Here is an 18,022-nt window from a genome sequence, read left to right on the forward strand (position 1 = left end):
TGTTTTGAATTTGGGGCATAAAGAGAAATTAATGTAACAGGCCTATACTCCAGTACTCCAGTTAATATTCAATAACGGACATTCTTATCTGATGTATGGGATTTTAATTTTAAAAAGAGACTGAATTTCAGAAGAGAATGGCCACTCCATTGTGTTTAAAAGGGCAATTTGCAAAAAATTCCACCAGATATCTCTGATCTTTCAGAGTGTTTGGGCCCAATGCTGAAAAATTGGTTTCCTGCAACGCCATTACATCAGCCCTATGCTGGAGGTCAGGGCTAATCTACATTTATGAGGAGAATTCAATCCTATAACATTTAAGGGATAAACTCGTACCATTCAAAAAGTACAAGTATGATAACAACTAACATTCCATAGAGGTGGGGGTGGGACAAAACACAGGGAAGGAAAGGACAGAACAAGGAATAAAAAACTGAAAGGACCCAGGAAATCAGGTCTGCATTACTACCACAGGGGAGAGGAGTATGGTAGGAAAAGAAAGGGAGGGTAGCGACAAAAGCTACACCACCCGGGGCACCAAAATATGGTTTTGGAGCCAATGAATTTGGTTGATGAGCAGATCCTTGTTCTCCACCTTCGGCAGCTGTTTATGGAATAAAGGCATAGCATAGTCATGCAGTTCCGAATTAGCCACTGATTCCGGGATCCCATGGATTTTAAAATTATTCCTCCTAGAACTGTTCTTCAAATCAGACATTTTGTCTTTAAACTCCTCCATCTCGGCACGCTGCAAGTCGTGGGCTGAAATAAGCTCATTATTGGAGGCCACCAGCTCCTCCATTTTATGCTCCAAGTGGTCCATTCAGTCCACAAAAGCAGTTAGCTCAACTTGAACCTCATGAACAGCAGCAAAGAGATCTTGAGTAAGCTCAGATTTAAAGGCTGCTAGGACCTGGCACAATGTATTTACTGTAAGAGGCTTCTTCGAGTTGGGGTCCACTCCAGGGACTGCTAGAGGAGGTGCCACGCCAGCCACCATGGGGTCAGACTTACCAAATGGAGCATGATCTCCCACCGATGATGAGGATGCACGGGTGGGTTTTTGGGTAGGAAAGGACACTGGTGGAGGTACTAACCCTTTAAGTTTCTTAAAAGTAAGAGAAATGGTTCCTGTATAGTACCGGAGCCAAAGAGAAAAAAGAAAGACTATGTGTCTCTTCTGGGGCACACTTATATTGAAAATTGTGTAATATGTTATGTTTAAAATGTAACTTTTATTATTTACCCTCTTAAAATAATAGCTATGAGGCAAAAAAAGAAAGAAATAACAACAATTAGAATAAATTTATCAATCCAAGTAAACATCAAATGATGTGATTATTACAAATTTGGCATAGTAGATCTGTGAAAGAAAATATGTATGTCTCTCCAATGTTGAGAAATTATGTCTTCTTCCGAATTTATAACAATATAAACTATGATAGAAATATGACAGGAAGAGAGAGAGAATATACAATATAATGTATAGCGGGCTCCACCCTGATTGCTGATTGGGTATAGATTCAGAAAGATGAAAGGGGGTAATACTTGGTTCTAGGTCCTGTATCCTTGGTTTGGATAAAAATACCTGCAGTACCCGGTATTCTCTGGTGGTCTCCCACCCAGGTACTGACCTGGCCCACAGTGCTTGGCTTCCAAGATCAGACGAGGTTGGGCATACTCAGTGTGGTTTGACCGCAGGTAGATATATCGCACCTGATGACACCGGGAACCATGTATTGTAGGCTCTGAGAGAAATCCCAAACTTTCCTCTAGGATTACTGGGTGCTCTTGAATCAAAATACCTGTGGTACCTGGTATTCGCTGATGGTCTCCCAACCAGGTGCTGACCCGGCCCACTTTGCTTAACTTCAAAAATAAGATGAAGTTGGGCCTATTCCGTGTGGTTTAACCTTGGGTGGATAAATCACACCTATTAGCTATTGGAAACCATGTGGGAACCAAATGAACTGAGGGCTATATGGGTCTGATCTGAAGTGTCTGTGGGAACTCCCCAGGTTTTGTAAGGAGTGCTGAGTGGATGATAGTGTGACACTGCTGTGAAGGAAGTTGGGTAATAGAGACTCAGGTCTGAGTTAAACACCACTTCTGCTTTTTAATCATCTGCCTGGGCATCGAATGAAAAAATGAGAGGGTGGTGAGAAACGACACTGAGACAGAAGAAAGATAGAGGAACACTTCTACTGACCTGTTTTGTAACAAAATGGTGCTCTGTTTACATGTTGCATTGCAGAGCCACCAGGATTGTTTAAACAGAATGAAAGGGAGTTCCAGAAATCCCATATGAGTGTGAATGTTCTCAAAGATTATCTGTTTGTATATAGAAAAATGCTTTGGTGATAATCTGTGATAAATCACGTGTTAGCTCCGCAACTGCTTAATACAGTCGGCAAAACAATGAACCTATTTCAGATTTGCAGTGTATCAGTTGTCACTATCAAAAAAGAAGAAAAAAGAGAGAAATGAAAAATACTCGTATCTGTGGGAAAGGTAATTAAATATAAACAAATGTCTTATGCATGTACAAAAACCCCAAATAAGGACTGAACCTATTAGGAACCATGAGCGGGTTGTTAGTATATATTAATTAATTCATTATGTGTCCCGGACATTGATGCTGCTCATTGGTAAATATGGCATATTTCCATGTTACCATATATCCCTGGTTGGTTAAGGAAAAATATATATTCTCATTTGCTTGTTCACTTCAAAAAAGTAGTCACACAATTGGTTAATGAAAAAATGAATGAATGGAGCAAAAACAAATTACCAGGGAGAACGGGTCCGATGAAAAGTCAGAAATGCCATGCAACCTACTAATAGGTGGAGGGGTAGAAAAACCCCTGGGTCGCTGGACGCCGCTCCTGAGTGTCCGTGGTGAAGGGTGAGCCCAGCAGTGAGACGCCGGTGTCCGCGGTCCGCCGACCGGAAGTCCGTAGCACCAGAACCGGAAGTGACATGTGTTTCACTCGGGAGAGCTTGTTCACTGGTTGCCTGCTCCCCGGCTCCCTTGCGCTAGTTTTTAAGGACATATTGGGTCCTATTAATTGGTAATTAGCTTCATGTGACTCTATGGATCAGTAATTAAGTCCCCTAATTGAACTATAGCAATAGTAGAAGGAGTGAGTATGGCAATTACGGCATTGATTCCTCATTGAGGAATAGCTGTACTTAGAAAAAAGTGTGTGAAGATTTTGATGAGTGGAGTAAGAGGAATTAATTGGGAAAAAAATATTTAAAGAGGAAAATGCTGAACAGATGTGTTAATATAATAAATGAATAAATAAATAGATAAAAAGGTAAGAAAATAAATGTGAAAAGAATAAAGTAAAAAAGGTATAACTGAAAAGAGAATTGATATATCTAAGAATGAAAATAAATAAGGTCAAGATTAAATTGAATTGAAATGGTAAAATATATGTGATGAAAGATATTAAAATAATAATATGGTATATAGATATATATAAAAAAAATATATAATATATAATATATATAACATAAAAAGTAGGGTGGCTGAAAGTGGGGGTAAAATTATGTATCGCTGCTGATTGTGTGTGTGTGTTAAAACATTGTGTGGTGAGGGGTGATGTGAAAATTGTGGAGGTACATGTGAGAGATGTGATTGAGTGGGATTAATTAATGGTTTGGATAAGAAATCTAATTGATGTTGGATATGTTTGTGGGGTGGTGTAAATGGTGAGACTGGGAAAGGGTAACTGAGGAAGGAGGAATAGGTGCGGGGAAGGGAGACGGAAAGGAGAAGGAATGAAGAAGGAGAGGGAAGGGGGGGGGATCTGGCCTATGTGAAAGGGGAAGCTGTGATGGTGTGTGTTTGAATGAGGAATAGGATTAGTGACGGTGGGGAAAGAGAAGGGGAAACACAGTGTTTAAATAGGACATCTGAAATGATGAATTAAGGTGAATGATGCTGGATATTGAGTGGGAAAGGTCCCTGGTGTCCTGAAACAGGAAAAAATATTATATAAAGTGTGTTTGTTGTGAATGTGTGTGGTAGAGAAAAAAAAGGAGATGATGAAAACCCGTGGAGGTTCTAAAGGGTTTGAAAGTATTTGAGGGGTCTATGACCTGTGGTTGATATGTTGTTTTGGACCCTGAAGGGTACCCTGAAGTTTATATGAGAGTATAATGACATTATAAGAAGACACTATAACTGATGTATTCATTGAGACCATTTGGGGCTAAAGTATCCAATCTGAAAGTCCATTCGCTTTCTTTTTTGAGAAGTATGGCCATAATGTCTCCACCTCTGATCCCCATTTTGACTTGTTCCAAACCACATATTTTTAAATATTGCGGGGAACAGGAATGTTTGTGCAGAAAGTGTCTGGAGACAGTAGTTAATTGCTTCATCCTTTGTTGGTCCCTGCTTGCATTCCTGATGTTGCTCATATGTTCAAGGGCCCTGTGCTTCAACATGCGTGTAGTGATTCCTATATATTTGAGATTGCATGGGCACGAGATGCAATAGACTACATTGGTACTCTTACAGTTAAAGAAATCCTTGATTTTAATGGTGTCCCCATATTTGTCCGTTGCTGTTTGCAGATTTACTATATGCTCACAGATTTTGCAATATACACATGGATAACTTCCTTTTGTAACGGGATCTCGTGCTGGTCTTGATATAAAGTGACTTTTGACAAAATGGTCTCTCAAGTTTGGATAGCGTCTCCAGCTGAGATCTATTGTGGTGTTGAGTTTCTGTGACAAGTCATCATCAGACAACAATATGGACCAATGTCGTTGTAAGATGGATTTAATCTCTTTCCACTCCTCACAGAAGTCTCCCACGAATCGAATTGTCGTATTGGCTTCAGTGGGATTGGACTCCTGGAAAATTAATGACTCTCTTGAGGTGTGAAAACAGATTTTTTTAGCTTTTTTAATGGACCTGGAACTGTACCTTTGTTCCTTTAATCTGTGTGCCAATTCTTTACTGCGGGTTGTAAATATTTAATCATTAGAACAATTTCTTCATATGCGTAGAAATTCCCCCTTGGGGATGTTGGTAATTGTAGGGGGGAAGTGGGAGTTAGTTTGATGTGTATAGAGCCTCCACATCTAAACTGACCAAGAGATGTGTTTCTTCTAATTCTATAGTGTTAATTTTCCGGAGGACATCCGTGGTGTCCTTGGTATAGGATGGAAGGCTCATTACATGATCTCTCAAATGTGTATCTATGAAAATACAGGCTTTCTCAAGTAGACCTCCATTGCCCGATACAATTGGCCGACCTGGAGCATTGGGAAGGTTCTTGTGTACCTTCAGTAAAAGGTAAAATGTTGGAGTTCTGGAATTAGTAACAGATAGATATTCATGTTCTATATTTATTTTCATTCTTAGATATATCAATTCTATTTTTAGTTATACCTTTTTTACTTTATACTTTTCACATTCATTTTCTTACCTTTTTATCTATTTATTTATTCATTTATTATATTAACATATCTGTTCAGCACTTTCCTCTTTAAATATCTTTTCCCAATTAATTCCTCCTACTCCACTCATCAAATCTACACACACTTTTTCAAAGTACAGCTATTCCTCAATGTGGAATCAAAGCCGTAATTGCCATACTCACTCCTTCTACTATTGCTATAGTTCAATTAGGGAACTTAATTACTGATCCATAGAGTCACATGAAGTTAATTACCAATTAATAGGACCCAATATGTCCTTATAAACCAGCGCAAGGGAGCCGGGGAGCAGGCAACCAGTGAACAAGCTCTCCCGAGCGAAACACGTGTCACTTCCTGTTCCGGTGCTCCGAACTTCCGGTCGGCGGACCGTGGACACCGGTGTCTCACTGCTGGGCTCACCCTTCACCACGGACACTCAGGAGTGGCGTCCAGCGACCCAAGGGGGTTTTCTACCCCTCCACCTATTAGTAGGTTGCATGGCATTTCTGACTTTTCATCGGACCCGTTCTCCCTGGTAATTTGTTTTTGCTCCATTCATTCATTTTTTCATTAACCAATTGAGTGACTATTTTTTTGAAGCGAACAAGCAAATGAGAATATATATTTTTCCATCACCAACCAGGGATATATGGTAACATGGAAATATGCAATATTTACCAATGAGCCGCATCACTGTCCAGGACACATAATTAATTAATTAATATATACTAACAACCCACTCATGGTTCCTAATAGGTTCAGTCCTTATTTTTGTTTTTTTGTACATGCATAAGACATTTGTTTATATTTAATTACCTTTCAAACCGATACGAGTATTTTTCTTTTCTCTCTTTTTTCTTCTTTTTTGATAGTGACAACTGATATACTGCAAATCTGAAATAGGTTCATTGTGTTGCCGACTGTATTAAGCAGTTGCGGAGCTAACTTGTGATTTAGCACAGATTATCACCAAAGCATTTTTCTTTATACAAACAGATAATCTTTGAGATCATTCCCACTCATATGGGATTTCTGGAACTCCCTCTCATTCTGTTTAAACAATCCTGGTGGCTCTGCAATGCAACATGTATACAGAGCACCATTTTGTTACAAAACAGGACAGTAGAAGTGTTTTTCTATCTTACTTCTGTCTCAGTGTCGTTTCTCACCACCCTCTCATTTTTTCATTCGATGCCCAGGCAGATGATTAAAAAGCAAACACACTTTATATAATATTTTTTCCCATTTCAGGACACCAGGGACCTTTCCCACACAATTTCCAGCATCATTCACCTTTATTCATCATTTCAGATGTCCTATTTAAACACTGTGTTTACCCTTGTCTTTTCCCACCGTCACTAATCCTATTCCTCATTCAAATACACACCATCACAGCTTCCCCTTTCACATAGGCCAGATCTCCCCCCTTCCCTCTCCTTCTTCATTCCTTCTCCTTTCCGTCTCCCTTCCCCGCTCCTATTCCTCCTTCCTCAGTTACCCTTTCCCAGTCTCACCATTTACACCACCCCACAAACACATCCAACATCAATTAGATTTCTTATCCAAACCATTAATTAATCCCACTCAATCACATCTCTCACATGTCACCTCCACAATTTTCACATCACCCCTCACCACACAATGTTTTAACACACACACACACACACACACACACACACACACACACACACACACACACACACACACACAATCAGCAGCTATACATAATTTTACCCCCACTTTCAGCCACCCTACTTTTTATGTTATATATATTATATATTATATATTTTTTATAATTTTTTTTTATATCTATATACCATGTTATTATTTTAATATCTTTCATCACATATATTTTACCATTTCAATTTAATTTAATCTTGACCTTATATTTATTTTCATTCTTAGATATATCAATTCTATTTTCAGTTATACCTTTTTTACTTTATACTTTTCACATTCATTTTCTTACCTTTTTATCTATTTATTTATTTATTCGTTTATTATATTAACACATCTATTCAGCATTTTCCTCTAAATATCTTTTCCCAATTAATTCCTCTTACTCCACTCATCAAAATCTTCACACACTTTTTTCAAAGTACAGCTACTTTTTTCAAAGTACAGCTACTGTATTCCTCAATGTGGAATCAATGCCGTAATTGCCATACTCACTCCTTCTACTATTGCTATAGTTCAATTGGGGGACTTAATTACTGATCCATAGAGTCACATGAAGCTAATTACCAATTAATAGGACCCAATATGTCCTTATAAACCAGCGCAAGGGAGCAGGCAACCAGTGAACAAGCTCTCCCGAGCGAAACGCGTGTCACTTCCGGTTCCGGTGCTCCGAACTTCCGTTAGGCAGACCGTGGACACCGGCGTCTCACTGCTGGTCTCACCCTTCACCACGGACACTCAGGAGCGGCGTCCAGCGAACCAGGGGGTTTGCTACCCCTCCACCTATTAGTAGGTTGCATGGCATTTCTGACTTTTCATCGGACCCGTTCTCCCTGGTAATTTGTTTTTGCTCCATTCATTCATTTTTTCATTAACCAATTGTGTGACTATTTTTTTGAAGTGAACAAGCAAATGAGAATATATATTTTTCCATAACCAACCAGGGATATATGGTAACATGGAAATATGCCATATTTACCAATGAGCCGCATCAATGTCCAGGACACATAATTAATTAATTAATATATACTAACAACCCACTCATGGTTCCTAATAGGTTCAGTCCTTATTTTGGGTTTTTTGTACATGCATAAGACATTTGTTTATATTTAATTACCTTTCCCACAGATACGAGTATTTTTCTTTTCTCTTTTTCTTCTTTTTTGATAGTGACAACTGATACACTGCAAATCTGAAATAGGTTAATTGTGTTGCCGACTGTATTAAGCAGTTGCGGAGCTAACACGTGATTTATTACAGATTATTACCAAAGCATTTTTCTATATACAAACAGATAATCTTTGAGAACATTCCCACTCATATGGGATTTCTGGAACTCCCTTTCATTCTGTTTAAACAATCCTGGTGGCTCTGCAATGCAACATGTAAACAGAGCACCATTTTGTTACAAAACAGGACAGTAGAAGTGTTCCTCTATCTTTCTTCTGTCTCAGTGTCGTTTCTCACCACCCTCTCATTTTTTTCATTCGATGCCCAGGCAGATGATTAAAAAGCAGTAGTGGTGTTTAACTCAGACCTGAGTCTCTATTACTCAACTTCCTTCACAGCAGTGTCACACCTTCATCCACTCAGCACTCCACACAAAACCTGGGGAGTTCCCACAGACACTTCAGATCAGACCCATATAGCCCTCAGTTCATTTGGTTCCCACATGGTTTCCAATAGCTAATAGGTGTGATTTATCCAACCAAGGTTAAACCACACGGAATAGGCCCAACTTCATCTGATTTTTGAAGTTAAGCAAAGTGGGCCGGTTCAGCACCTGGTTGAGAGACCATCAGTGAATACCAGGTACCACAGGTATTTTGATTCAAGAGCACCCAGTAATCCTACAGGAAAGTTTGGGATTTCTCTCAGAGCCTACAATACATGGTTCCGGGTGTCATCAGGTGCGATTTATCTACCTGCGGCCAAATCACACTGAGTATGCCCAACCTCGTCTGATCTTGGAAGCCAAGCACTGTGGGCCAGGTCAGTACCTGGGTGGGAGACCACCAGAGAATACCGGGTACTGCAGGTATTTTTATCCAAACCAAGGACACAGGACCTAGGACCAAGTATTACCCCCTTTCATCTTTGTGAATCTATACCCAATCAGCAATCAGGGTGGAGCCCGCTATACATTATATTGTATATTCTCTCTCTCTTCCTGTCATATTTCTATCATAGTTTATATTGTTATAAATTCGGAAGAAGACATCATTTCTTAACATTGGAGAGATATACATATTTTCATTCACAGAGCTACTATGCCAAATTTGTAGTAATCACATCATTTGATGTTTACTTGGATTAATAAATGTATTCTAATTGTTGTTATTTCTTTTTTTTTTGCCTCATAGCTATTATTTTAAGAGGGTAAATATTAAAAGTTACATTTTAAACATAACATATTACACAATTTTCAATATACGTGTGCCTCGGAAGAGACACATAGTCTTTCTTTTTTCTCTTTGGCTCTGGTACTATACGGGAACCATTTCTCTTACTTTTACAAGTAGATTTCTGAACTATTTCTAGGAGCACCACCAACCCAGCGCCAAATACTAATTATCTGTTTGATATATGGCCATACGTTGGTTTACACTAGAGCTATAGCTTTAATGATATCATCTCAAACATTAAGCATTTATATAGTGATCTTGTGCAGACTCAACTAACCTTTTTTCTGTGTACCTAGTATACTGAGTTTGAGCTCAGCTTTCTTGAGTCTGGCACGGATCCATTGTGATTACAAATCCCCTCCTTTTTTACTCTCTGCAACTCCTTTGCTTAATATGACTAGCTTCAGTGTCAAAAATGAACTTAGCACAAGACGCAGAACAGAAGATTTATAAAAAAAAATTCCTACTGACATTAATTCTGACACTTTGGAACAAAATTGGTAAGGAGATTGTAAAAAAACTAAATATATATTACAACACCAAACCAGAGTCAATTGGGTCCTAACGAGCTTGGAAAATTACCACAAACAGAAAATTGTACCAAGATGTCTTAGACCAAAACTCTTCCCCTCATATGAATTATTTACAGATAATTTGAAACAGGAGTGGGAGACAACATTGTTGAAATGCTCACAGGAACTGATTTGCATCCTAATCAAGCACAATAATTTTGTCCTAGATGACTGCTCAAGAGAAATCGATAAACTAGGCAAGAATTTGGAACAGTGGGAACAAAACTCCAAGTACCAGAGTAAATTTGAAAACATCAAGAAAGTCCTGCAGATTTATGAGCAGACTATAATAGATCGCAAAAAGAGCAAGTTTTCAAGGGACAAAAGAGATTTCATCAATAACAGGGTCTTTTATTGGACTAGACCCGTCAGGAAGGGACGTTTCACAGGACATCCCCATACCCCATCATCTTCGGAAACTGAGCTTTCAAGCATAGAAGAATACGATAACCAGGCTCGGGATTCCAGGAATAACATGACCTCCAGACGAGAAAACAGCACAGTATACAGTTTTTTAGAACAAACCCAAGGTGCACGGGATTTCAACACCAAAGGAAAAGAAAAACAAGGCGGAGCAAGAAGAAGAGGTCGGGAAATATGGGGTCCCATTCTACCAACAGATACCCAAACCGCAGGAATCAGAAATAAACCATGATCCAAATCATTTACAGATTATTAATTTATCCGAACATGTCCTGATGGAAGATCAAAAACGGGTATTAGGGATGGGCCTAAGTTTTTCACCTACAACCAAATTTAATAGATTTCAATGGCAGGTGAATCTGCAGCTATTTGGTTGCAAATTACTACTTGCTAAATATTTTTCTAAACAACCATTTTCAGTAGATCCCAAATCTGATCAGTCATTTACAGCCTTAACTTCACCTCAAGAACAAGAAGCTTTGGAAGCCCTGGAAGAACTCATGGACACCACAGTACCCATACAATCAAAAAGGACAACTCTAAAGAAAAAATCCACCTTTTTTCCTAATGAGAACACCTGCCCGGAGGTCAAAATTTTCCAAACCAGTAGGCAACTTATCCAAGAATGAAAGAAAAGCTATCAGAGAAATTCAATCATGGAAGGACATCCTGATTAAACCCTCTGACAAAGGGGGGAATGTGGTGATATGGCCAGTGGAAATGTATTTGACAGAAGCAAACAAACAACTGGATGATCAATCTTGCTATAAAAAAAGTTTATTTGATCCCACAGCCAACTATACGCAACAGTGCATGAGAATTGTAGATCAAGCTTTCCAATCGGGTACCATAACCAAAATAGAACATGAATATCTATCTGTTACTAATTCCAGAACTCCAACATTTTACCTTTTACCAAAGGTACACAAGAACCTTTACAATCCTCCAGGTCGGCCAATTGTATCGGCCAATGGAGGTCTACTTGAGAAAGCCTGTATTTTCTTAGATACACATTTGAGAGATCATGTAATGAGCCTTTCATCCTATACCAAGGACACCACGGATGTGCTCCAGAAAATTACCACTATAGAATTAGAAGAAACACATCTCTTGGTCAGTTTTGATGTGGAGGCTCTATACACATGTATCCAACATGAGTTGGGTATACGGGCTGTTGAATACTTTCTCAAAATGGAAGAAATTACTGAATTCCATCTTTTTTGCTCCAATTTTTTAAATTTGTATTACATCACAATTATTTCACCCTTAACAACCTCTTCTTCACCCAGGTAAAGGGTACAGCAATGGGGACAGCTTGTGCCCCCACATATGCGAACCTCTTCCTGGGGTGCTGGGAGAGGGAGTTTGTATTTTGCAAACAGAATGGAGGAACACATTAAACATGTCATTTTGTGGACCCGTTATATTGATGACATTCTCTTGATTTGGAGTGGAACACCTGAGGAATTAGGTATTTTCATCAACCATTTGAATAATAATAATCTAAACCTCAAGTTTACCTTTGAATACAACTCAAACAGCATATCCTTCCTGGATCTTCGAATCTACAGAGATGAACATAACCTGCTTTCAACTGAAATCTATCGCAAGAGCACTTCTACCAATACTTTACTACATCAAACTAGCTCCCACTTCCCCCCTACAATTACCAACATCCCCAAGGGGAGATTTCTACGCCTATGAAGAAATTGTCCTAATGATGAAATATTTACAACCCGCAGTAAAGAATTGGCACACAGATTAAAGGAACAAGGGTACAGTTCCAGGTCCATTAAAAAATCTAAAAAAAAATCTGTTTTCACACCTCTTAAAAGTCATTAATTTTCCAAGAGTCCAATCCCACTGAAGCCAATATGACAATTCGATTCGTGGGAGACTTCTGTGAGGAGTGGAAAGAGATTAAATCCATTTTACAACAACATTGGTCCATATTGTTGTCTGAGGGTGACTAGTCACAGAAACTCAACAACACAATAGATCTTAGCTGGAGACGCTCTCCAAAATTGAGAGACCATTTTGTCAAAAGTCACTTTATATCAAGACCAGCATGAGATCCCGTTATAATAGGAAGTTATCCATGTGGAAATTGCAAAATCTGTGAGCATATAGTAAATCTGCAAACAACAACAGACACATATGGGGACACCATTAAAATCAAGGATTTCTTTAACTGTAAGAGTACCAATGTAGTCTATTGCATCTCGTGCCCATGCAATCTCAAATATATAGGAATCACTACACGCATGTTGAAGCACAGGGCCCTTGAACATATGAGCAACATCAGGAATGCAAGCAGGGACCAACAAAGGATGAAGCAATTAACTACTGTCTCCAGACACTCTCTGCACAAACATTCCTGTTCCCCGCAAGATTTAAAAATATGTGGTTTGGAACAAGTCAAAACGGGGATCAGAGGTGGAGACATTATGGCCATACTTCTCAAAAAAGAAAGCAAATGAACTTTCAGATTGGATACCTTAGCCCCAAATGGTCTTAATGAATACATCAGTTACAGTGTCTTCTTATAATGTCATTATACTCTTATATAAACTTTAGGGTACCCTACAGGGTCCAAAACAACATATCAACCACAGGTCATAGACCCATCAAATACTTTCAAACCCTTTAGAACCTCCACGGGTTTTCATTATCTCCCTTTTTTTTTTACCACACACATTCACAACAAACACACTTTATATAATATTTTTTCCTATTTCAGGACACCAGGGACCTTTCCCACACAATAGCCAGCATCATTCACCTTAATTCATCATTTCAGATGTCCTATTTAAACACTGTGTTTCCCCTTCTCTTTCCCCACCGTCACTAATCCTATTCCTCATTCAAACACACACCATCACAGCTTCCCCTTTCACATAGGCCAGATCTCCACCCTTCCCTCTCCTTCTTCATTCCTTCTCCTTTCCGTCTCCCTTCCCCGCTCCTATTCCTCCTTCCTCAGTTACCCTTTCCCAGTCTCACCATTTACACCACCCCACAAACACATCCAACATCAATTAGATTTCTTATCCAAACCATTAATTAATCCCACTCAATCACATCTCTCACATGTCACCTCCACAATTTTCACATCACCCCTCACCACACAATGTTTTAACACACACACACTCAGCAGCTATACATAATTTTACCCCCACTTTCAGCCACCCTCCATTTTATGTTATATATATGATATATTATATATATTTTTATAATATTTTTTATATATCTATATACCATATTATTATTATTATATATTTCATCACTTATATTTAACCATTTCAATTCTATTTAATCTCGACCTTATACTTATTTTCATTCTTAGATATATCAATTCTATAATTTATTCATTTATTATATGAACACATCTGTTCAGCATTTTCCTCTTTAAATATGTTTTCCCAATTCATTCCTCTTACTCCACTCATCAAAATCTTCACACACTTTTTTCAAAGTACAGCTATTCCTCAATGTGGAATCAATGCCGTAATTGCCATATTCACTCCTTCTACTATTGCTATAGTTCAATTAGGGGACTTAATTACTGATCCATAGAGTCACATGAAGCTAATTACCAATTAATAGGACCAATATGTCATTATAAACCAGCTGGGGAGCAGGCAACCAGTGAACAAGCTCTCCCGAGCGAAACGTGCGTCAGTTTTGGTGCTCCAAACTTCCGGTCGGCGGACCGCGGATACCAGCGTCTTACTTCTGGGCTCACCCTACACCACAGACACTCAGGAGCGGCATCCAGCGACCCAGGGGGGTTTCCTACCCCTCCACCTATTAGTAGGTTGCATGGCATTTCTGACTTTTCATCGGACCCGTTCTCCCTGGTAATTTGTTTTTGCTCCATTCATTTATTTTTTCATTAACCAATTATGTGACTATTTTTTTGAAGTGAACAAGCAAATGAGAATATATATTTTTTCATCACCAACCAGGGATATATGGTAACATGGAAATATGCCATATTTACCAATGAGCCGCATCAATGTCCAGGACACATAATTAATTAATTAATTAATATATACTAACGACCCACTCATGGTTCCTAATAGGTTCAGTACTTATTTTGTTTTTTTTGTACATGCATAAGACATTTGTTTATATTTAATTACCTTTCCCACAGATACGAGTATTTTTCATTTCTCTTTTTCTTCTTTTTTGATAGTGACGACTGATACACTGCAAATCTGAAATAGGTTCATTGTGTTGCCGACTGTATTAAGCAGTTGCGGAGCTAACACATGATTTATCACAGATTATCACCAAAGCATTTTTTTATATACAAACAGATAATCTTTGAGAACATTCCCACTCATATGGGATTTCTGGAACTCCCTCTCATTCTGTTTAAACAATCCTGGTGGCTCTGCAATGCAACATGTAAACAGAGCACCATTTTGTTACAAAACAGGACAGTAGAAGTGTTCCTCTATCTTTTTTCTGTCTCAGTGTCGTTTCTCACCACCCTCTCATTTTTTCATTCGATGCCCAGGCAGATGATTAAAAAGCAGAAGTGGTGTTTAACTCAGACCTGAGTCTCTATTACTCAACTTCCTTCACAGCAGTGTCACACTATCATCCACTCAGCACTCCTCACAAAACCTGGGGAGTTCCCACAGACACTTCAGATCAGACCCATATAGCCCTCAGTTCCTTTGGTTCCCACATGGTTTCAAATAGCTAATAGGTGTGATTTATCCACCCAAGGTTAAACCACACGGAATAGGCCCAACTTCATCTGTTTTTTGAAGTTAAGCAAAGTGGGCCGGGTCAGCACCTGGTTGGGAGACCATCAGCGAATACCAGGTACCACAGGTATTTTGATTCAAGAGCACCCAGTAATCCTACAGGAAAGTTTGGGATTTCTCTCAGAGCCTACAATACATGGTTCCCGGTGTCATCAGGTGCGATATATCTACCTGCGGTCAAACCACACTGAGTATGCCCAACCTCATCTGATCTTGGAAGCCAAGCACTGTGGGCTAGGTCAGTACCTGGATGGGAGACCACCAGAGAATACCGGGTTCTGCAGGTATTTTTATCCAAACCAAAGACACAGGACCTAGAACCAAGTAGTACCCCCTTTCATATTTGTGAATCTATACCCAATCAGCAATCAGGGTGGAGCCCGATATACATTATATTGTATATTCTTTCTCTCTTCCTGTCATATTTCTATCATAGTTTATATTGTTATAAATCCGGAAGAAGACATAATTTCTCAACATTTTAGAGACACATAATTTCGTTCGCAGAGCTACTATGCCAAATTTGTAATAATCACATCATTTGATGTTTACTTGGATTGATACATTTATTCTAATTGTTATTTCTTTCTTTTTTTGCCTCATAGCTATTATTTTAAGAGGGTAAATAATAAAAGTTACATTTTAAACATAACATATTACACAATTTTCAATATAAGTGGGCCCCAGAAGTGACACATTGTCTTTCGTTTTTCTCTTTGGCTCCGGTAATATGCGGGAACCATTTCTCTTACTTTTAAGAAACTTAAAGGGTCATTACCTCCACCGGTGTCCTTTCCTACCCAAAAACCCACCCGTGCATCCTCATCATCGGTGGGAGATCATGCTCCATCTGGTAAGTCTGACCCCATGGTGGCTGGAGTGGCACCTCCTCTAGCAGGAGGTGGACCCCAACTCGAAGGAGCCTCTTACAGTAAGGACATTGTGCCAGGTCCTAGCAGCCTTTAAATCTGACCTTACTCAAGATCTCTTTGCTGCTGTTCATGAGGTTCAAGTGGAGCTAACTGCTTTCGTGGACTGAAAGGACCACTTGGAGCATAAAATGGAGGAGCTGGTGGCCTCCAATAATGAGCTTATTTCAGCCCACGACTCGCAGCGTGCCGAGATGGAGGAGTTTAAAGACAAAATGTCCGATTTGGAGAACAGTTCTAGGAGGAATAATATTAAAATCCATGGGATCCCGGAATCAGTGGCTAATTCCGTACTGCATGACTATGCTATGCCTTTATTCCATAAACAGCTGCCGAAGGTGGAGAACAAGGATCATCTCATCAACCAAATTAATTGGCTCCCCAGACCCCGTACGGTTTCTTCCTCATACTTCCTGAATATGCTCCTTTGGATCCCCTTCTACACTACTAAAGAGCATGGCCGCGAGATCTGCTTCCGACTCCGATGATCTGGGAGGTCTACAACTATTTTTGGACTTTTCTGCATTGACTATCCCCAAATGCAAGCCTTTAGCACCTTTCACAGCAGTATTACGCTCTCAGGAAATCAGATATAGATGAAGTTTTCTGGTGAAATTGCTGATCACTTATGAGAACTCCCCTTATGTGGTATCCAACTTGGACACGAGCGCCCAATTGCTTGCTGACTGGGATATCCTTTTCACAGTTCCTTCTACATCCAAGAAACAGACTTCACCTTCAATTGAATGGTTGACTACTTGACTGTATTCCTCGCTTATGTTTTGATGTGGATTTTCACATTGTTTGTTTTCAGCTGAGTTTCCAGTGATACCAGAGTTATACTCCTGATATGTGAGTTTCTTTGCTGCATTTATGTATACTGTTGGTTCCTTTAGTTGCTATATAAGTGACCGTGTGTGTATACTGTATGTGTGTTTTCTCCCTGATATACCCCTTTATTTGTGTATTGACAGCGGAAGATTGGGGTATATTGTAGGCTATATTTTATACTGTGTTTGTAGTCCAGATCTACCCTTAATGCTGCTTTTTGATAGGGTATATTTCTGCACTTAACATGTATATATATATAATTTTGGTGCCACGGGTGGTGTAGCTTTTGCCGCTACCCTCTCTTTCTTATCCTACTATACTCGTCTCCCCTGTGGTAGTGATGCAACTTGATTTACTGGGTCCTTTCGTTTTTTTTATTCCTTGTCCTGTCCTTTCCTTCCCTGTGTTTTATCCCCCCACCTCTATGGAATGTTAGTTGTTATCATACTTTTACTTTTTGAATGATATGAGTCTATTCCTTAAATGTTATAGGATTGAATTCTCCTCATAAATGTAGATTAGCCCTGACTTCCAGCATAGGGCTGATGTAATGGCATTGCAGGAAACCCATTTCTCGGTATTGGGCCCAAACACTGAAAGATCAGAATATCCGGTAGGATTTTTTGCAAATTGCCCTTTTAAACACAATGGAGTGGCCATTCTCTTCTGAAATTCAGTCTCTTTTTTAAATTGAAATCCCATACTGCAGATAAGAATGGCCATTAACTTATATTGACTGGAGTACTGGAGTACTGGAGGATAGGCCAGTTACATTAATCTCTCTTAATGCCCCAAATTCAAAACAGGTCCCCTTCTTAACTAAAGTTTGCTCTGCTGTCATGAAGGTCTGCTATGGTGCATTGATTGTTTTGGGTGATTTTAATTTAGTTTTAGACCCAAAAATGGAAAGATCTAACCATCCCACTACACAGTCTGCCAAGTCCTGCAATAGAGCCTCT

The 18,022-nt window shown here is 39.2% G+C and overlaps 3 pseudogenes; 2 read left to right on the top strand and 1 right to left on the bottom strand.

Annotated features, from left to right (window-relative positions):
* Positions 1-1,585: 1,585 nt before the first annotated feature.
* LOC134968318 (5S ribosomal RNA) lies at positions 1,586-1,703 on the bottom strand (annotated as a pseudogene).
* A 7,342-nt stretch (positions 1,704-9,045) lies between these two features.
* LOC134967121 (5S ribosomal RNA) lies at positions 9,046-9,163 on the top strand (annotated as a pseudogene).
* Positions 9,164-15,472: 6,309 nt separating this feature from the next.
* On the top strand, positions 15,473-15,590 carry LOC134967064 (5S ribosomal RNA; annotated as a pseudogene).
* The last annotated feature ends 2,432 nt before the right edge of the window (positions 15,591-18,022 follow it).

This window comes from Pseudophryne corroboree, chromosome 10 (genome assembly GCF_028390025.1).
Source record: "Pseudophryne corroboree isolate aPseCor3 chromosome 10, aPseCor3.hap2, whole genome shotgun sequence".
Taxonomy (NCBI): Eukaryota; Metazoa; Chordata; class Amphibia; order Anura; family Myobatrachidae; genus Pseudophryne; species Pseudophryne corroboree.